This window comes from Monodon monoceros, unplaced genomic scaffold (assembly GCF_005190385.1).
Source record: "Monodon monoceros isolate NGI ecotype Baffin Bay Population unplaced genomic scaffold, NGI_Narwhal_1 Super_Scaffold_8, whole genome shotgun sequence".
NCBI classification, from domain to species: domain Eukaryota; kingdom Metazoa; phylum Chordata; class Mammalia; order Artiodactyla; family Monodontidae; genus Monodon; species Monodon monoceros.
In genome coordinates this window covers 23,868,748-23,891,396 of record NW_021703785.1, presented here as the reverse complement: position 1 = coordinate 23,891,396, position 22,649 = coordinate 23,868,748, and the positions used below count along the sequence as shown (strand labels likewise).

The following is a 22,649-nucleotide window of genomic DNA, read 5'->3' as shown; positions in this document are numbered from 1 at the left end:
TTACAGTATTTTTGAATTTGAATGCATTCTTTTGAATCTTTATTAGAATGTCAATTTCTCAGCTTACAATACTTATTTGCATATTATCTACTTTATAGAGGTTTATAGAGGTTTCTATAAGGTTTATAGAAACCTTAGCATATTTATTGTAATTATTTTAAATTCCCTGTCTGATAAGTACATCTGTGTCACATCTGAGGCTGGTTCTGATGCTTGCTTTGCATCTAAAGACTGTGTTTGTGTTTCATATTGCCTTTTATTATGCATTGTAACTTTTTTTTCTTAAAAGCCAGACATGCTGTGTCAGGGAATAGGGACTGTGGTAAATAGAACTCTAGTGTGGGGATTTATGTTAATCTGGCTAGGAGTTGAGTTTTGTTCTTTTTGTACTTGCTGTAGTGATAAGTGTCAGAGACTTCAAATTTCTCTAGTGTCCTCATTTTTGTCTCCACTCTTGACTTTGGCCTATCCTAAGTACTCCTTCTCACTTTGAGTCTGCCTCCTGCAACTCTTCCAGCTATAATTCACTATGATTATCCTGGAGTCCTGTGGGTATATTGGTAAGTGTTTGGAAGAAGAGGATTATTTTAGTATCTTCCAATTAAATCAGTCTTTGGTGGGCATGTGTCTCTGGGCTTCACACATTTTTCTTATTGGATAGCTTTCCCCCTTTCCCACCTCTTGGTGATATATGAAGACTAGACTAACTGGGGTTGCAGTGGGAGAAATACCTTATACATCTATTGGAAAAGTCTCTGGTAAAGAGTTTCCCTCCTGAAGAGTAGGCTTTTGTTCTTTAGAAGGACGTGGACATGCATGACAAGGATCACTCTTTTACTCCCCTGCCAGACAGAACCATGAGTGGCTCGTTCTCAGTTCTTCACTATGAATTGCAAGAGGCAAAGCCCAAGGAAGTGTGAACTCCTTCCCCACCAAGACCGAATCCTCATACCTTTCTCATTTTCATACTAGTCCACACTCAGCCTCCAGCAGTTCATCAACATTACCATTTCAGTGTTTCTACCAGTTTATGGCTCCAGTGGCTTCTGTTCTACCTGAGCATAACTCATCTGTGACTCTCTGTATTCATCTGTCTCTCCAAATTTCAGAGTGGACAGTTTGCTCTGTGACCTATGTGGGAATAATGACTTCCAAGCTCTTTACATACTGGAACTGAAAATGGAAGCAATTTTATAATTTGTATAACCTTGCATAGGCAAAAGAAAACATATTTGGAGGTGTTCTTTTTGAAGCCAGTGTGTCAGCTCTGCTATTAATCTTTATATATTATAAGCACTGTTGTTTACAAAGTTAACTTGATGCTCACTTTAGTGATAAAAACTGATATGTGCATTAATTTTCACTAGATGAAATTAAAGTAAGTTCCAGGAGGTAAAATGACTTTCTTATAACCATACTGCTAGTGAATGACAGGAGTACGTCCTTAAGTCTTCATATTAAAAATTAAATGAATATATTTTCTTATTTTTATATTACCTACCTCCAAAGAAGAAAACAAATAAAATTTTGGAGGCTTATGTATAATCCTGTAACCTCAAAAAAAGAAAAAATAAACTTTATATGACAGAGCTTCTTTGCACATTCTAACAAGTAACTCAAATGTGAAAATATCTTGAAAAACAGTACTGGCTCCCTCCTAGGCTTTTTTGAATCTTGGGTTAATGGAACGGCTACTAACGTCACATTCATTTTGGGGTCTGTTTCTTATACACTCCCAACAATAGTTACATATAAATCATCACTGAGGTAGGTCTGTATCATTCTACTGTTGATCTACTGCTCATAGATTCCTCTTTCCATGGAAAGAGAAAAGCTTACTAGTTGCTTTTTAATTGCCTTCTCTGAAAATGTTAAGCTGGGGCTTGGCAAGGATCCCTGACAGTAAAGGATATAAAGGAAGGAGAGACACCGGAGATCCAGCTGAATATGTCTATTGTGATCATGAAAATAAGCCCAGTGTTTCAGCAATCTTTATTTTTCCTCCCTCCCACGTAGGTGACAAATTAAAAATGAAAATTTCCAAGTCATACAAAATAAGAGAGAAAACCAAAAACATAATTTAAAGCATTGTTGTATCCAGTTGAGACTCACTAGGTTATGTCAATGATTTCATTTCCTTTGTAAAGCTCTGACAGGGAAGTCATATATCTTTACTAAACAAGAGAGAGAAGGTGGAATATACTTTATCCCATTAGACCATTTTGGAGTAAAGGCACAGTGGGACAACTTAGAATATTGGACCCTGCTGCTGATTTCATCTTTTATTTCACTGAACTGACAACAAAGTAGTCAAGTGATCTTTAACTCAGTGTGCATAAAAAAAGTAGCAAAACAAACTCACTGTGGAACGTATAAACTGTGTTGAAACCCTGTACCCATCTCTCATATTAGAAATCATAAATGGTGAAAATGAAGATGTATGTTTAATCACAAATTAACACTTTTATGTTAAAAGCCTATAAAATTGTCTCTGATATATCATAAGGTGTTTGATGTCTTCAGTATTTTTTGGTTCAAGACATATTCATCCTGTATTACCCTATGTGTATATACCAGTTTTTTGTTTTCCTCATTAACTCAAAGGTACACACATAATACAATGAGAGTGCTATTCATTTGAAATAGGGGCTTCCTCCCATTTCAAAGTTTCATCCAAATATTTTGAGATGTCCTCAGTGTGTGTTTCATATAAGCCCCAAAATATATATTACCAGCTGCTGTATCATGTCCACTAGCTACTACTGCTGTGTTTTCCCTCTCTTCCCAAGTCCTTCACTCTCACACATGCCAGTGTCACTGTTTTCCATCATCACCCATGGCTACCACCGTCCGTGAACTGGAATCTTGAAGTCCACAAAGAATGACTTTGTTCTGACTCTTTTTGCCTAATATTCTTTAATTATAGAAATACTGAAACAAGTTCTCATCTAACCAGTGTATTTGAGAGCTTTAGGGAAATGGCTGTTCCTGATTTAATTAATGGTCCTTTCTCTAGGATCTGTTCCCTTGTTTTGGAGCTAGGCTGGTTGTATTTCTGTGGGACAGATAACACTTCATAAGACTCTTGTGTCCTCTGTGAGGTCTGAAGCATTGTTACTGGATCAAATTGTATGTGTTCAGGCTTTCCTCTAGCATAATTTCTTTCCTACGAAGCTTGTCAGTAAACCCCATACACATGTTATGAGGTAAGCTCTGCAGTTTTACCAGATAGGCACAGGTGGGAATGTGCCACAGTAATGACTTGGTTAAGCTTAATCATTAGTTCCCAAGATACATAAATATCCTATATCCCTCAGCAAATGGGAGGTTCAGAAGTAATATAAAATGGCTGCATGTGAAGTTCTGGTGATGTAAATTTTATAAACTACTGAATTACAGTATTTTACTCCATTTACTTAAATATATGGAAATAATGGTAACATTAATTTTAGACCCAATTGCTCTAAGGTAATGGATACTGCAACAGTGTGTATTCTTGGAATTATTAAGAAGCTGTTGTGTGACAGTGTGAAAATCTGTGAAACAAAATAAGAAATTTCAGGAATTATTCTTACAGAAAATTTTATTGCAGATGGGTCATAGTTTAAAGGAGCAGGTTATTACTACCAATGATATTTTAATGGGGAATGCTATATTTCCTAGAGTAGCAAAATTACTTTTTTCATTAAATTTATTTTAGATTTAAAGATTCTTCTGATTTACACAGATTTAGATGTATAGTAAATAAATCTATAAACTTCTGCAGTGTTTTTTTCCCCACTTCTTTGTTTTTGTTCCTGTCTTAATGGGGAAAATATATTTTCCTCCAAAGAATAGATATTCAGAAGAAATGGGAGCTCTGGGTTTCACTTACACTAGAAATATGATATCCAGACTGTATGTATTAAAGACACCTCTGGCCATTTGTGTTTATGTTATGTATGGGTCAAGATTTTACCTCAAGATGATATAGGAAATGTGTTTCTATAAGAAACATAGTGAACACTATTGTAGTCAAGATAAAAATGTTTTACAGAATCTGCTGGATGAAGATTTGCAGTTCTGTGCCAATGAGCAAAATCCCAGAGGGTTCATAACCTTTGGAAAAGTACAATATTTACCAAATTCCTGAGAGACCAATGGAAAGATAATTAAATGGATTTGGGGATCATTCCTTCATAATATTTGCTGTACATCAAATAACCTTTTTAAAAATCTTGGGACAATAATTACAAGACCAGATGCTTCAAACTTTTAAATAAGACTATTAAATGTGAATATCTGAAATGTGGAGAGAGCAACAGAAGACACCAGGCATATGTCTTCTGGTATTTTCACCCCTAGATCTAGAACTTCAAACCTTAGTGTGGAGGCTGGGTTAGTGAAAAGAGGGAAGAAATAAGCTGAAAAATGGCTCAGAAGAAGACTGCCCAAAAGACTTTGTACAACTGTGCAATGAAGGCTATGTTCTCTATCTGTGCTGTCCAATAGAATACATGTGGATACTGAGCATGTGAATTACAGTTATTATGACTGAGGAACTGAAATATTAATTGCATTTTAATTTAAAATAAACTTTTAATTTCAGAATAATTTTAGATTTTCAGAAAAAAATGTAAAGATGGTCCAGAGTTTCCATATACCTCTCACCCATTTTCCTTAGTATTAACATCTTATATCAGTAAGGTACATTTGTTATAATTAATGAACTAATATTGATGCATTAAGTAAAGTTTGAAATTTATCCAGATTTCCTTAGCCTTTACCTAATGTCCTTTTCCAGGTCCAGGATTCCACACAGGGTACCACACTGTATCATCATGTCCCCTTAGGTTTCAGTTGGCTGTGACAGTTTCTCAGACTTTTCTTGTTTTTGGTAACCTGGACGGTTTGCAGAGTACTAGTCAGGTATTTTGTAGGACAACCTCTAATTAGGATTTGTCTGATGTTTCGCTCATGGTTCGACCGGGGCTGGAAGTATGGGAAAAAAACCACTGAGGTAAAGCACCATTCTCATCATATCATACCAGGGGTACATACATCAACATAAGTTTATCACTCTTCATGTTAAACTTGATCACCTGGCTGAGATAGTGCTTGTCAAATTTCTCCACTGTAAAGTTACTCTTTTCCTCCCTGTGTCAGTACCATCCTCTTTGGAAGAACATCACAATGTGCAACCTTCGTTTAGAGTGTGGATTTATACTCGATGTCTGTGACGGTGAAGTACCTACATAAATTATTTGGAATTTTTCTGCATAGTCAATTTGTCTATTACTCTCCATTAATATATTTATTCAATCATTTATTTACATCAGTATGGACCTATGGACATTTATTTTATACTCTGGGTTATAATCCAGTAATACTTTACTTATTTGTTGCTAATTTTTTTTCTGACTTTGGACATTGGAATCTCAGTTAACTTCTGTGTCCCTTTGACATAATCCCATCATTTGTTTAACACTTCCCTTGTTTCCAGCACCAGATAATGTTCATGGCTTGTCTTTAATATTTCTTGCCCAGTTCTAGATTCACCTCTTTCTCAAAGGAGCCTGGTTCCTTTTATTGGATAATAGTATTAACATTTGTTAGCTAAACATTTAAAATAGTTTAGCCTAGGGGATGGGGGGAGTATTGAAGGAATCTCAGATTCCCTATAAAAGTAAAAAGAATTCATTCTTTTTGCATTTGCTGATTGAACTTTATTTGCTATTTCAGTTTTTAAAAAGGATGAAAAATATAAAACTTTGGTGCATTGTAGGAGGATATCTTTTCTTCCTTGATCAGAGATAGACCATGGATCAGCCTTAAATGCTTTTATATTTGGTTCTCAAATCCAGCCTCAAATAACTTTTTTTTTTTTGGCAGGTTCTACTATATATTAGAATGAATTATTAATGTTGTTACAAAACTCATTAAACATTTATACTCTCACATGATTTCAGGAAGAAAGAAATATATATTCTTTTGTTTTTTCATAAGCAACCTGCCTTTCTAAATGTGATTTATGAGAATTTGTAATTCAGAAGAAAGTGTAAAATAGAAAATACATATTTCAGTAACATACTGTGCCTGCTCTGGAATGAAGTAGGGTTAATACATCAATCCAGGAACACAGCACAAATCTCAACGTCAGCAACATTCCCCACGTGAAATGAATGCGGGAGGGCCAGAGCTATGGTTTTTACCTAGCTTCCCAGGAACAGGAACAGCTCTGTAATGTCTAGTTAACCTCCTTTTCTTTCTTCCCTGTCTCTTTTCTTTAACACCTCTTCAGCATTCTATCACTTCCCACCCTTGCCATACGTGATAAACTGCTATATCCTATGCTATGCCTGAGGGCAGGGGCAGAAGCAAAAGTGACGGGAGGCTGAAAGACAGATACTGATGCCAGCTCAGTGTTTAACCTACCTGCTTCTACAGCCTAAGTCAGTGTTTAACCTACCTGCTTCTAAAGCCTAAGTCTTTTAAACTAAACAGAACCTTTTATTTTATAACTACAAATAAGGTTAAAAACCGTTATACTCAGAGAACTAACACAGTGATTTCCAATTGTGCACATTTGTAAACAGAGCATTTCAAAGCTTTTCTACCAAGAGGAATTTGATAGGTGACTAGGTGAGAACTGCTAAAACAGACTTTTAATGTGCATTTCTGCCTGGAGCCATCCTAAAGACCACAAGGAGTGTGAATCAGACAGTTATTTACTTACCCATTAGTGAAAATCTTAGATTTTCTGAATTGCCAAAATCATCTCTGTCATGCTAAAGCTTAATGTTGGCTCGTAACATTGGTCCAATTAAGTGAAGTACTCCACAGCCACCTGTATTCTGTCAGTGTATGTGTCTCCAGGGTGCAGTCGGGAGCATATAATAATTCAGGAATGATTGCCTCAGAGGTTTTATTGGACTCACTCAGTTAACTCAGATAAAATACAGAGAAAAAGAAAATCTTGCTGGGGTTCTGACTTTCAGCTCTTGTGTTTGTTTTCTGCCTAGATATGTGTTATGCAGTTAATAGAGAGAAATATATATTAAGTCTCATAGCACAGGGAGATCAGCTCGGTGCTTTGTGACCAGCTAGAAGGGTGGGATAGGGAAGGTGGGAGGGAGGGAGATGCAAGAGGGAAGAGATATGGGGATATATGCATATGTATAACTGATTCACTTGTTATAAAACAGAAACTAACACACCATTGTAAAGCAAGTATACTCCAATAAAAACGTTAAAAAAATAGCCTTATAATTTGTCTAATTATCAAAGTTCCATAATTTATTATTCTTTTTCAGGGGAGAGAAATCTGGCCCTCTAGATAAGGGCTCTTTTAAATACTTAACTGTAGCTGGTTGCTCTGTGTAAGAAACAAGTAACCAGTGTATTCATTTGGGGTGTAGGAGAGCTCGTTCAAACCTCATATTTTGCAGTATTTAGAAAAAACAGGGAAGGAATGTTTTATTTTATGTATTTACATTATATTGTAAAAATTAATAAACAGAAACTTCAATTAAAATAGAGTGGGGAAGCCAGAAGGGGAAGATTTCACACTTTACCACTAATAGTCGAGCCAAACAGGAAGAAGACTTTCTCTCCTTGCCTGGCAAAAGCTCAGCCAATGAGCGCCTGTCACAACTTGGCCAGTGAAAAAGCTGCTATTCTTCAAACTCTCAGTTCCTCCAGTGGATTCTGTTTACCATAGCCCTCCCAATGTCTTTTTCTTCTCTTTAAAAGAGTTCCCCTTTCGCTGTGTAGGGATCTGCATATGGTTTGCCGTGGTTGAAAATCTGCAAATTGCAATTCTTTGTTCATCTCAAATAAACCCATCTTTTGCTAGAGAAGTAACTGGCAGTTTATTTGTTTTAGGTCAACAATATGTTACTTGCGTGGTTTAGAAACTGTCTGGAAGGATATCAGTGAAGACAATTACATATATTGTTACTTTCTGAATTTATCCCTGCTTTTGAGGAAGTGAAACAGAATATAAATATGGCCCCTTTGAATCCAGAAACCATGTTGGAATACAAGGAATAAATTGCATGATATATTGTTGAATAAGGAAGAGTTGCTGTGCCCCCAGTATTTCTCTTTATCATATCCCCTTGTGTGTTGTTCCTTCTGCCTAAACTGTCCTTTCTTAATTCTACAATTAGCAGCCTGTACCCATTGTTATCATCTCTTGCCTAGTCTACAGCAATAGGACTTTTCTTTCAGTCTCCAGCCTCTCTCTGTCTGGTTATACTCCATACTATCAAAAAAAAAAACAAAAAAAACCCCTTTTCTTCAAACCAATAAACTCATGAACAAACATATATAATCTGATACTGGCATCCCCCATTTTGACAAACAGCACATGAAAAATGGCAACCATGTAATAATTTTGTTAGCTCATTTTTCCTTCTGGGTTAAGTTGAAATGTCTCAGTTCATTATACAAGGCCTTGAGTAGTCTGACACCAGCCTCACTCTCCAGCCTCTTCTTTATCCTACATCACCTATCACTTACTTTATTAGCCATGATTCTCCGGAGAGGGAGAGAGATTTTAAAAGTTTATTACAAGGAATTGGCTCACATGATTGCGTGATTATGACTGGAGACCCAGGAGAGCCTGTGTACATAGTACCAGTCTGAATCTGAATGTCTGAGAACCAAGAGAGCTGATGATATAAATTCCAATCCAAAAGCCAGCAAGCTTAAGATACAAGAAAAGCCAATGTTTCAGTAGGAGTTTGAAGGCCAGAAAAGAGCAATATCCTATCTCAAGCAATCAGGTAGAAGTTTCCTTTGACTCAGCCTTTTTGTTCTATTCAGGTCTTCAGTTGATTGGTTGAGGCCCACCCCCATTAGGGAGTGGGACTTTACTCAGTCTGCCGATTCAAATGTTAATCTTATCCAGAAACATCCTCAGCGACACACCAAGAATAATATTTGGCCAAATGTCTGAGTACCCTGTGGTCCAGTCAACTTGACACATAAAATTAACCATCACACCTGCTCTCACCCCATTGAGGAGCCACATGAACATGTCCTCACTTCCTGCCTTTGCTACATACATTTTTCCATCCTCTGCTATGACTTTGTACAGTCTTCTCCCATTGAATCAAATGACTTCTCTTTTTCTTTATGACTGGTGTTTTTTTTTTTTTATCCTTAAAACCCCCTTCATAGTCACATCATAGTGAAGACTCTGTGAATTGACCTAGGCAACATTAATTTCCTGCTGCCCTCTCTCCCTCTGTTTTAGCTATATGAACTATCATGACTATCTGGCAAGGCTATTTCTGTCTTCCTCACTTGACTATGAGCTAATTACTCCAGGGCATAGCTCTCAAGCAGGGGTGTTAGCTGCTCATCCATCAGGGGATATTTGTTCATGTCTGCAGACATTTTTATTGTCATAACTGGAGGAGGGAATGTCAGTGCATTCTACTGTATAAAGGCCTGGGTGTGGCTAACCAAATTACGTACAAGACAGCCTTCTGCAACAAAGAATTATCTAGCTAAAATCTCCTTGGCACTCTTGATATTTTGGGCAGGATAATTCTTGGTTGTAGGGAGCCATCCTGGACCGTGTACGATGATCGGCAGCATCTCTGGCCTCTACCCACCAGAAGCCAGTAACGGCATCGCCTCCAGTCATCGCAGATGTCCCCTCACTTGCAAAATTTGTCTACTAATGTTGAGAAATATTTTTTAAAATACTGTGAAAAAGACGAACTCACAGAAACAGAGACTAAAGTGGTGATTACCAGGGACTGACGCGGGGGAAATGGGAAGATGTTGGTGAAAGGATACAGACGTCCAGTTGTAAGTTCTGGGGACCTAATGCACAGCATTGTGAGCTTAGATAGCAATACTGTACTGTATAATTGAAAGTTGCTGAGAGAGTAGGTCTTAAATGTTCTCAATACAGAAAACAAATGATAATTATGTGACTTGATGGACGTGTTAGCAAACACTAAGTTAGTAATCATACTGCAATATATGTGTATCAAATCATCACGTTGTACACCTTAAAGTTACACAATGTTGAATATCAATTATATCTCAATAAAGCTGGGGAAAAATACTGTGCATACTAGGACCTAATTAGGCAGGATGGTGAAAGGCTTAAGAAAATGAACTCCAGAATCATAGAATCCTGTAGTTGAATCCTGTCTGCACTTCGTGAAGGGAATAATGAGACATATTTAACCTCCCCCAAATCTATATTTTTGTCTGTGACCTGACGGTCTAAAATACAAAATGGCTCACACAGTAGTTAGGACAATTACATTAGTTAATGTTAGTGATGGTAGATGGTAAGTGCTTAATAATTGTAGCTATTGTGATTGGCTAAGAGAATGCCACCATAAGGGCGGGGGAATTTACCTTATAAATATCCTTAGTTACATCATTTTAGAACATATATAAAAGTTAAAGTTTGCACCAAACATCTTAGCACAGAATTACTGTCTGAATTATATTTAAATGCTTCATGTGTAATTTTTGTCTCCTTGAATACAGGGATTACATTTTTGCTTTTGCCCACAATGCAGGCTGTGATAAATATTTATCAAATTGAAACTAACCAGAAAAAATATTGCCACTTATAACACTGAGTGTGGCAGCTGTACTTCCAAATAATTCTTATTTGCCTGTCCTATCCATTACTGTTATGAATATTTTTCTTTTTATCAGTATTAAATGCATACGGAGACAGCATGTAAAATATCAATTTACAGTGCCATGCTATACTGCTACAATACTAAGATGTAATGCAATGAAAGATGAAATTTGAGACATAGATGCCTGTAGGAGGTCCAAAAGTTATGGGAAAATGATTCAAATTGTACAGAACACAATCACAGGATTAAGGAAACCAATCGTCACTTGCACTGTGTGGTGATAACAAGAGTCGGAATGTGCCAGGGGCACAGTTTGTTTGCAGCTGTTGTCATTTGAATCTTTTGTACAACATCCATTTTCTTTCTCAACTGTGTGGGATTTATAAGTGCAGAGAGTTGATCAGAATTACTTTTGTGTAGAGACTACTTGTATGATAGCTCTTAGATTTAAATCATGCATAAGAAAATATAACCCAGAAATAATTCCACAAATACTGCTTAAGCTAGCACAAATGCCTATGTTGATGGATTTAGCTGGATATTACTTTAAAGTGCTAATTAGGTCAGGTTATGGACATCACCAACTAGAGCAGGAAACTTATCAGTTGCTCAAATGCCATCTTTGGGATAAACAGCTTGAGAGAATTTTTATAAACAGTAACTTGTAATTTGATCAGCCTTGATAGACTCTTTGTCTAACTAAAGCCAACTCCATATCTTTGTCCAGATTAGTTTACTTTTTTTTCACATTCTGTGCAGCTTTTATTTTAATTGGGAACTAATCAAATCTACATACAGTCTAAAAACAGTAGAAAACATGAGTAAAATGGCCAGCAGTCCATTTGGGGTAGAGATAGAGAGTGGACTGGGCACCCAGAGAGAGAGAGCTGGCATTGTTCTGGCAGCAACCAGGATGGGGCCAAGCATTTCCTGGCTGACTGAGTTGTTTGCCTGTGCTCACAGGGCAGGCAGAGACCCTGAGACCACCTGAGTGGCCAGCCAGGAGAGAAAGCCAAGACCCAGCCTGGATTCTCTGTTAGCAAATCCAAACCTTCACAGTACTACCCACAGCCCCTAAAAGTTGGTCCCGGGACACAACCAGTACAGTCACCCTGCACTGTTGATACAGCAGGATCTGCATGTAGATGATGTTGTCCCTATTCCAAACCTTGAGGGACTGGTAGTAGCATGTGCTGAAGACTTTGATATGGTCTGACATCAAGATAACCACCAGGGCATACACGGTGCCCATGTGGCCTGCCAGTCAAGGTCCATACATGCTTCTTGGACTCAACATCCCACATGCATGAGATTCTCATAGGTGCCACACACGATGAAGTGATTCATCACGTTAATAGAGTAGACACTGCCACCAGATGTCTGCAGGACATGGATGCAGTTGAACTTCCAAATGTCCCAGATCTTGCTTGTCTGGTAGAAGCTGCTTGAACAGCCACCACTGCCCACACCCACTTGTTGAGGCCTGTGAGATCCTTCTTCAACTTCAGTTTGGTACCCATAATGTCCCAGGTCTTTATGGCCTTCAGGAAACCACTCAAGAGCATGTTATGCAAACAGACCAGCATGTACATTGGGCTGTTGTGGGCCTGGATTATGTTGATCTTCTGCAGGTTCTGGACACCCTGCCTGGTGATGGTGCAGTCTTCTGAGCACTGTAGAGATTGTACCCCTGAATGCAAGGTGGTACATGTGTCCCATGTATTGGTGGTCTGGTCAGAGGAGCCCCTAAGGGCAGGTCATCCATGGAATAGAAGAGAGACAGCAGATGGGGCACTGATGGACCAGAAAGTTTCCTTTGAACTTGAAAATCTGCTGAGAGCCTTAGGATCCTAGGATGCCCGTGTTCAGCCATGCACTGATGTGGGACAGCTTGTCATTCAACATTAGATACCTCCCTCTGGAACTCCATGAGGTCGTAGCTGAGCTTGCTCTATTTTTTGTCCATGACATCAAACTTGAGCTCAAGGCTCTTCGTCAGCTTGTCAGTATTCTCTGAGACTTTGCCCAGCATGGAAGAAAGAGAGTGATTTTCCTGGGCCTTCCAGGCCAGCACTACGTGTATCTCATGGAAGCATTTGTCCCTTGCCTGCAGGAATCCATTTAAGCTCTTGAAGTGGCATGTCCCCAGGTGTGTCTCATACATGTCCTGGTTCCCATTGAACATGTGCCAGTACTTGGAATGAGGATACTTGCTGTGTTCACACTCTTGACATGAGCCTCCAGGTTCATCTTGAGGAAGAGCAGGTAGCTGGGGTTGTTGGGGGCACATTGGGGCTGTAGTCACAGCTCCCCTTGTGGTCCTTCTAAGCACTAAGCTTGATGGTGAAAGGCACCATGGAGGTCCACATCCAAGAAGATGGCTTCTGATCCCTGCCATGGTGCAGACACGCTTTCAGTGAATGAAGAGCTCCCAGATCTGCTCAGCCACTGCGCTGGTGTTCTCTACCACCGTCAGCTTGGCATTGTCCACAGGACCCTTCTCTGACTTCAAGGAGCATCTTTGACAGAATGTGTGTATACACATGGTGATCTCAAGGTCCTTGAACAAACAGCAGCAAAGCTGGAAGCAGAGCTTTCTGAGGGCTGCTAGGCAAACACCGGTGTCTTTGGCTCCTTCTCCCCATAGGACAGGGAGAACGTGGGGAACAGGGACACGCTGGGCTCAGAGTGGAGGAAGCAGATGGAGATGGAGGAGTTAAGCAGCATCTGAGTGGCAGGGAGGGTGCTGATGGGGGTGGGGACATGCTGTGTCCTCTTCATCCCTGGAACAGTTAGACGAGGGTACTGTTTGTACTTGCTGGTACCCCCCGCCCCAAAGAGAAGCAGTTGCAGCTGGTGCTCATGCCCAAGCTCATGCTCTAGAAAGGCATCTAGGGTCCCCGGGTGGCCCCACCCTCCCACTTCATCGCCCCCACCTTCCCCCACTGCTGGAAAGGACTTAAGTGTACTTCTAAAACTTTAGAGTCTTCTAACTGGTATCTTCCTCCATATTCTTATATGCTGTTAGGTTCCCAGTTTCCTTTGATAATTACCTGTCATAGATATAGTCCAAAAAAACTGTCTCTTGCTATTTGATTCTTGTTGCTAGAATTGCTCAATTTATGAGCATGAACTTTCTTCTCTGTTCCAGTAGACTAACAACTAAAGTCACGTTGTGTTCTCAGATTCATAGAGCAACTCCAGTAATACAATCAGATATCTATAATGAAAAGCTGTAAATTAGTTTTATCCAGGTAGCCCCTTCTTTCTTGGCTGAGATAGCATATGAGGGCGAGGATATTGGTAGGAGAGTACAGAGAAGGAAATCTTGAGGGTAATAATGGTTTAATGAACATTCATTGTTTTCTGATGCATAAGAGCTTGTAATTTGAAATGTGATGGACTATATAAAAGAGTACATCTTCAATTCCAATTATTTTTCTAAGTGACTCAAGTGAGTTAACTTTTAAAGATGACTGTCCCAGTGTACACTGGTCTGAAGAAAAGCTAGTAATTTTCTGAATTCCAAACAATATTCTATGAAAAAGAAAGTATTTGAAACATTCAAAATAGATTTTAATCTACAAAATGTAAAAACACTCTCTCTATCATGTATCTCATCATATGTTTTTTGCGTCACATGCTCAGCTGAAAGGACCCCTAGGTAACTTTGAGGTTTTTGTCTTTACTGTGTAAGATACCAGTCGAACTCAGGTTTGCTTGCCCAACGTGCAGCAAAGCCAGTCTGCTGATACCTGGTTATGGTGAAGGAAATTATGGCGTTTGCAGGGCACCAAGCAAGGAAACTATGCATCTAATTCTCAAAAGACCTGAACTCCTTGATGGCTTTTAGGGAAGGGTTTTTAAAGCCAACATTAGGGTACATGGATGACAGCACATCTGTTTACAACATGGTTTCTTGAATCTTTTAATCATCTGACCTACTGCTCAGAAAAAAATGCCTTTCAAAATATTACTGCTCATTGACAATGGCAACCGGTCACCCAAGGGCTGTAATGGAGATGAACAATGAGGATAATGTTGGTTTTTGTGCCTGCAAACACGACATCCATTCTTCAGCCCATGGATCAAGTGAAAATTTTGACTTTCAAGTCATATTATTGAAGTAATACATTTCCTAAGGGTATAACTGCCAGGAATAGTGATTCCTCTGATGGATCTGGGCAAAGTCAATCAAAAACCTCCTGGGAAGTATTAACCATCTTAGATGCCATTAAGAACATTTGTAACTCATGGGCAGAGGTCAAAATATCAACATTAACAGAAGTTTGGGAGAAGCTGTTTCTAACCCTCAGGGATGACTTGGAGGAGTTCAAGACTTCAGTATAGGAAGTAACTGCAGATGTACAGATGTAGTGGAAATAGCAGAACTTGAATTAGAAGTGAAACCTGAAGTTGTTACTGAATTGCTGCAGCAAGTTCTGAGAGGACTGACTTCAATTTTTAAAGAATTTCTACTGTAGGTAAAATGGGACCAAGCCGTACAGCATGCTACAGAGAAATTGTTCTTGAACAGAAGAGTCAATCAGTGTAGCAGACTTAATTGTCTTATTTTAAGAAACTGCCACAGCCACCCCAGCCTTCAGCAGCCACCACCCTGATCAGTCAGCTGCCATCAACATCAAGGCGAGACCCTCCACCAGCAAAGGGATTATGCCTTGCTGAAGGTTCAAATGATGATTACCATTTTTTTAGCAATAAAGTATTTTTTAATTGAAGTATGTACGTTGTTTTTTAAACATAATGCTATTGCACACTTAATAGACTACCGTATAGTGTAAACATAATTTCTGTATGCACTGGGAACCCCCAGATTCGTGCAACTTGCTATATTGCAATATTTGCCTTATGGCAATGGTTTAGTGCTGAACCTTCAATATCTCCAAGGTGTGCCTGTGTATTATTTTCATTGTCAGCACATTGGAATATATTTGACTGATAAATGTAAGGATTTTTATGATCAAAGAGATTAACAGTACGAAATTTGACAGCTCTGTTGTGAAGCTTGAACACTGATTATGTTGATAGTTGGTGGCAGTAACTAATGTTAGAGTAGGACCTGAGCCCAGAGACGAGATTGGTGGTCTCAGGAATAAAGAAGAGAAGTAGTCAATTGTTTTCTGTGTATCCTTCCAATCAGAGTGATTCCAAGAAGAGTGAATCTGTTGATCATATTTCTAAACTACTGCACTTTTCGATGAAAATAACTCCTTTTAAAATAACGTCCCATTATATACATATATTTAAATAAAGTATTCCTCCCTGGAAGATGATCAGATTTCAAAGTTACTACCATTACATTCCAGGCACGTCTCTATCTATCTGTCTATCATCTACCTATCTATCTATTGATAGCCAGATAGATATACCAGAGAATGTGAAATGTGAAACTCTGGTTTGAGGATCAGGCTCCAAAATTACTTACTTCATATTTATAACAATTTCAAATTTTTTACAGTTTCTTGGTACAAACTTATATTGTGAAGAAGAAAGCATACAACTCACTCAGTCACTCCTTCAAACAGCTACAATACACTGTGAATAAGAGGTAAAATATTATGATAATATAAAACTGTGAACAAAAGTTTTACTTTTTATTTAAATAGCCACATATCCCTTTAAAAAGACATTAAATTTCTCAGTAATTATAGTTAAAAATAATGTGATCTTAATTTTCAGTGCTTATTAAAAATCCTTATAATCCAATAATCATGGGCTAAATTATAAAAAAGTAAGAATTTGTTATTTAATAATTATTCTCATTTTGAATGTGTGAAATCTCAATAGTCATTTAGATATAGAGTAATGTTTTGTAAAACAGTTGTCTAAATTAGATGTATTCTGGGATCAATATTTAATTATATATTAGAGAAATATATTTTATAAGAAAATTATACTACCTGTATATATATATTTTTTCTAATTTATTTTATTTATTTATTTTCGGCTGTGTTGAGTCTTCGTTGCTGCGCGCGGGCTTTCTCTAGTTGGAGCGAGTGGGGACTACTCTTCGTTGAGGTGTGCAGGCTTCTCATTGTGGTGGCTTCTCTTGTTGTGGAGCACAGGGTCTAGGCACACGGGCTTCAATAGTCGTGGCATGCGGGTCCAGTAGTTGTGGCTTGTGGGCTTAGTTGTTGTGCCGCATGTGGGATCTTCCTGGACCAGGGTTCGAACCCGTGTCCCCTGAATTGTCAGGCAGATTCTTAACCACTGCACCACCAGGGAAGCCCCTGTGTATATATTTTAATAAAATAAAATTACTTAGATTTTCTAAATATAAAATATAATTTAAAATACTAATGAAAATTTACATTTCAATATACAGGCCTTATAAGTATTTCAGTACATTTGTTTAAAGATATATTTTGGTTCCAGAGTGTTTTCTTACATAGAATCATAATATATTCATCCAAAAAAGAATTTACAGATAATTTGATCCAGCCTTTTTATTTAACAGGTGAAGAAACTGATATTCAGAAAGGTCATGAGGTATTTACAAATAGAAGCCAGATGTTTTGACTTTCTGTCAAATACTCTTCTGTTATACATGTTGCAACTTCATGAATCATCAGTTTTCATCAAAATGAAATGTCATAAAGGCCCAATATTAAACATATTTAACCACTGTATTATATTAGATTGATGAAAAACTAAACGTTTTTCAGTATCCCTAGATCATTACTTAAATATTAATGTGTGTGTTTTTGTAATTCTATAGATAAACAGCTATTGGCTTTCTACTTTGAAATGCCAGTAGATCAATAATTTATTTCATCAAGACAATTGTAACATTTTTTTCCTTCTCGTTTCTGTAGTTTTTTCATACTTTACAGTATACAGTATTTGAAACAGAATCTATGTTTCTTTTTATACCTTTATCTTACTTCTGCATGGTTTTTAGATCTCTTGCAATTTTGCAATTGCTTTCAAAGAGGTGAAAGAGATGACTTATCCTTACTTACCTAGCTTGAAAGATTCATCTTCATATCAGCCCATAGTGCCCATGCTCTCATACAAATCATAGGACAAGAATAGTAATTTTTCTATTTTGTAATGTATGTTTCTCTTAAAGGATGCCCTTGTTTTAAATAACAGAGATAAAAATAACCTTTCTCCAGGGATTATTATGAGGATTGCACAAAATCACACTTGTAAAGTATTACTTGTCTTGAAAAAGTAACAATATTTGACATCTCTCTTTGTCACTGGGTGTAGTGAAAACAAACCAGAGTAGCATGAGGAAATGTGTAAGATTCTGTTACCCCGAATGTTAAACAGCAATGAATTTCTCATACATATCTCATTTAGTTCACAACAAATAGAGTTTTCTCATTTAGTAATTCAAACTCACATCCCAAATTAATATCTCCACACACTAAGACAAAATCTTTGAATGAAAAGGAAGTCTGACAACTTCAGCATAAGTGAAGGGCATCTTCAGTGACCTTCACCACTGTTTAAGGAATTTGTCTGCTGGACATCCATTAACTTTTTGCCCACAGAATGTTTTGCATCTTATAATCTTCAGCACCCTGAAAAACACTAAAGGACTGTTCCCTATGACAAACATAATTAAAGCAGTGTCTTGGCATTTTGAATTTATGTGCCAACAGGTGTCCTAGTATAAGAAAATATAAAAGAATATTTAATTTGGACAAAAGATTGCCTAAGTTCTTAAAAAAGGAAATAACTTTTAATGAAACAGAATTATTGTACCTTAAAGAGGGAGTCAGTTATTATTCCTTAATTTCTGTTTCTGTTTCTTTATAAAGACTCACCAACACCTGCTAGGGTGCCAAACTTTTAAAGAAAGCTTGAAAAGCAGAATTCTCTTATGGTTACTATTGTTGGTTATTTTGTTTTTAAAGTGGAAGAAAAGTCAAAGAAGGCTATATTAAGCACCAATTTAAAGAGAGTGCTAAAAGCCACAAAACTGAAATACTTAGTATGAAATTTAAATATTTATATACTACAAGATTCTTTTGAATAATAATTATCACAACCTTGGGTGCAATACTAATGTATCTGAAATGTTTTCATTGCCAGAACTTACTGCAGGGAATGTGTGAGGGAAAAATATAATCAGGCATTATCTAGAATCTCTAGGCAAATAATAAAGATGAATCAGTCACCTTTCTAATTAGAAATGCTTTACAAATTATAAAATATAAAAATTTATGTCAATTAAATATGTATGTTTCATATTCCATATCTGTTACAGTGGAACTATATATACATGTTTGTGTGTACATGAGTACATGTGTGTGCTTATGGGTGAATTTGACACATGTATGTTTGTTAAGGCTACTTATATAATAAATTTCTAAGGCAACTTAAGATTACTTTATTTGAAGCCTAATTATGTTATATAAAGCCATTATACTATGTAGTAAATGCAGTTGGTACACTGCCCATATCACCTTTATTGGGCTGGAGTGCCCATGTTTCAGCTACTATGGCTGTCGTCTGACAATAGTTGAACTCTGTTCCCTTATCCTGAAAAATGGTCTTGGCAAAATTGAGTTTTCTGAAACAACCAGAAGTAGCTCACAGTTTTGCACTCACCCTAGGCATGGGTAAAGCCAAAGACTAACAGATACGGGAGTACAGAAAACTAGCAACCTTCCCTCAAGGTTGACAACTTTGTACTGCCATTTATGCTCTCTGTTGGTTCAGGCTGAAGCTAGAGATCAGCTGAAATCAAATCTTTAGCTTTTTTTTTTCATGCTTAATCTTGCTTCCTCACACTTTCATAGGTTTTAATGACAGAATTTCATTACTATATCATTTGCACAATAATCCTTCTTTTAGTCTCTGCTCCTAGGGAAGCTGAACCTGAAAACAAGAATCCAGCTACCACTGTGTACAATGAGGTTACAGCCAAAATTGGATGTTTTGAGAAGTCATTTGCACAGTTCTATTTAGTTATTACCTAATGGTTTGAAGAGGTCCTAATGAACCTTAAGATTCTAGAAAACTTGGGAGAACATTTCCCATAGATCTCTCATGTTTCTGCACATCTTGAATCCACTTTTGTTCTGGAATGTTTTTGTTATTATTATTGACTTATTTTTAGAACAGTTTTATGTTCACAGCAGAATTGAGAGGAAGATACAGAGATTTCCCATATACTTCCTATACCCAAACAGCCTCCCCCATTATCAGTATCCCCCACTGGAATCATACAATATGGAGCCTTTTCAGACTGGCTTCTTTCACTTAGTAAGATGCATTTAAGGTCCCTCTGTATCTTTTCATAACTTGATAGTTCATTGTTTTTGGTGTTGAATAATATTCTATTGTCTGGATGTACCACAGTTTATCCATTTACCTACTGAAAGATATCTTGGTTGCTTCCATGCTGAGGCAGTTATGAATAAAACTGCCATGAACATCTGTTTGCAGGATTTCTGTGGATATAAATGTTTGAATCCTTTGGTTATATAAAATAATAATAATAATAAATAGAAATCTCAGTTAAATAGAGTAGGAAGACCAAAGTTGGGAGCTCTCACACCCTGTGATGATAACAGAGCCCAACAGGACGAAGAAAGACTCCATTTCTTTCCTGGCAAGGACTCAGCCAATGAAAAGCCATGGAATTTTTGTTTACTAGAGCCTACCCAACCTCCTTTTCATCTCTATAAAAGCATTCTCCTTCCTTTGCTATGCAGGATTTGCATATGGCTTGCCATGGTTGCAGACCCTGAATTGCAATTCCCTGCTGACCCCAAATAAAACTATCTTTGCTGGAGAAATATCTGGTAGTCTCTTTGTTTCAAGTCAACAGGTAGATACCAAGGAGCATGAGTGTTGGATCATATAGAAAGAATATGTCTAGTTTTGTAAGAAATGGCCAAACTATCTTCCGAAGTGGCTGTACCATTTTGTACTCACTCCAGAAATGACTGAGAGTTCCTGTTGCTCCACATTTTCTTCAGAAGTTGGTGTTGTCAGCGTTCTGGATTTTGCCCATTCTACTAGGTGTGTAGTAGTATCTCATCTTCATATGCATGTCTCTGATGATTTATGATGTGGAACACCTTTTCTAATGTATATCTCATCATATTTCATTTGTATATCTTCTTTGGTGAGGTGTTAGTAAGGGTCCTTGGCCTAGTTTTTTTGTTTGTTTGTTTGGTTGGTTTTTTTGGCGGTACACGGGCCTCTTACTGTTGTGGCCTCTCCCGTTGCGGGGCACAGGCTCTGGACGTGCAGGCTCAGCGGCCATGGCCTAGCCGCTCTGCAGCATGTGGGATCTTCCCGGACCGGGGCACGAACCCGTGTCCCCTGCATCGGCAGGCGGACTCTCAACCACTGCTCCACCAGGGAAGCCCTTGCCTAGTTTTTAATTGGGTTGTTTTCTTATTGTAGAGTTTTAAGAGTTCTTTTGTTAATATTTGGGGTAACAGTCTTTATCTGATGTGTCTTTTCAAATATTTTTTTCCCAGTTTCTGGTTTGTCTTCTCATTCTCTGAACATTGACTTTCATAAAGCAGTTTTTAATTTTAATTAAGTCCAGCTTATCAATTTATTTCATGGATCTTGCTTTTTGTGTTGTACCTAAAAAGTCATCACCATACCCAAGGTCATGTAGGTTTTTGCCTATGTTATTTTTTAGGAATTTTATAGTTCTGCATTTTACATTTAAGTCTGTGTTACATTTTGGTAATTTTTGTGAAGTATATAAGTCTGTACCTAGATTTTTTTGTGGTTTTTTTTTGCATATCGGTATCCAGTTGTTCTAGCGCCATTTCTTAAAGAGACTGTCTTTGTACCATTGCATTGCCTTTGCTCCTTTGTCAAAGATTGGTTGACTATATTTATGTAGCTCTGTTTTGGGGCTTCCGTTCTGTTCAGTTGATCTATTTATTTGTTCTTTTGCCAACACCCTATTTCTTGATTAGTGTAGCCTTATAGTGAGTCTTGAAATTGGGTAATATTTGTTTTTCAACTTTGTTCTTTACCTTCAGTATCATGTTGGCTATTGTCAGGCTTTTGCCTCTCTATTTAAACTTTAGAAGCAGTTTGTTGCTATCTATAAATAACTTTCTAGGATTTTGATTGTGACTGAATCTATATATCAAGTTGGGAAGAACTGACATCTCGACAGTATTGTGTATTCCTATCCATGACATGGACTATCTCTCCATTTCTTTAGTTGATTTCATTTATCAGAATTTTGTAGCTTTCCTCATATAGATCTTTTACACATTTTATTAGATGTATACTTAAGTAATTTATCAGAGGCTAATATATAAATGGGATTGTGTTTTTTATTTCAAATTCCACGTGTTCATTACTGGTATATAGAAAAATGATTGACATATATTAACCTTGTATTCTTTAACCTTGCTATAATTGTTTATTACTTCCAGGAGTTTATTTGTTGATACTTTTGGATTTTCTACAGATAATCATGTCACCTGTGAATAAAGAGAGTTTTATGTGTTCCTTTCCTACATGTATAAATTTATTCCCTTTTCTTATCTTGTCCCATTAACTAGAACTTCAAGTAGGATGTTGAGAGGGAGTGGTGAGAGTAAACTTTCTTGCCTTGTACCTGATCTGAGTAGGAAAACTTCAAGTTTCTCAGCATTAAGTATGTTAGCTGTAGACTTCTTGTAGATATTCATTATCAAGCTGAGGAAGTTCTCCTCTATTCCTATTTACTAAGAATTTCTATCATTAATAGATGTTGGATTTTGCCAAATGCTTTTTCTGTACCTATTGATATGATCATGTGAGTTTTCTTTTTTTAGCTTATTGATGTCATGGATTACATTAATTGATTTTCAAATATTGAACCACCTTTTTATGTTTGCAATAAACCCCACTTGGTTGTGCTATATCATTCTTTTTATACACTGTTGGATTCTATTTGATAATATATTGGTAAGGATTTTAACATATATTTTCATGAGAGATATTGATCTGTAGTTTTCTTTTCTTGTAATGTATTTTTCTGGTGTGATTTTAGGGTAATGCTAGTCTCATAGAATGAGTTAAGAAGTGTTCTCTCCA

The 22,649-nt window shown here is 37.3% G+C and overlaps 1 pseudogene; it reads right to left on the bottom strand.

Moving 5' to 3' along the window:
• Positions 1-11,640: 11,640 nt before the first annotated feature.
• On the bottom strand, positions 11,641-13,385 carry LOC114888048 (annotated as a pseudogene).
• Positions 13,386-22,649: the final 9,264 nt, after the last annotated feature.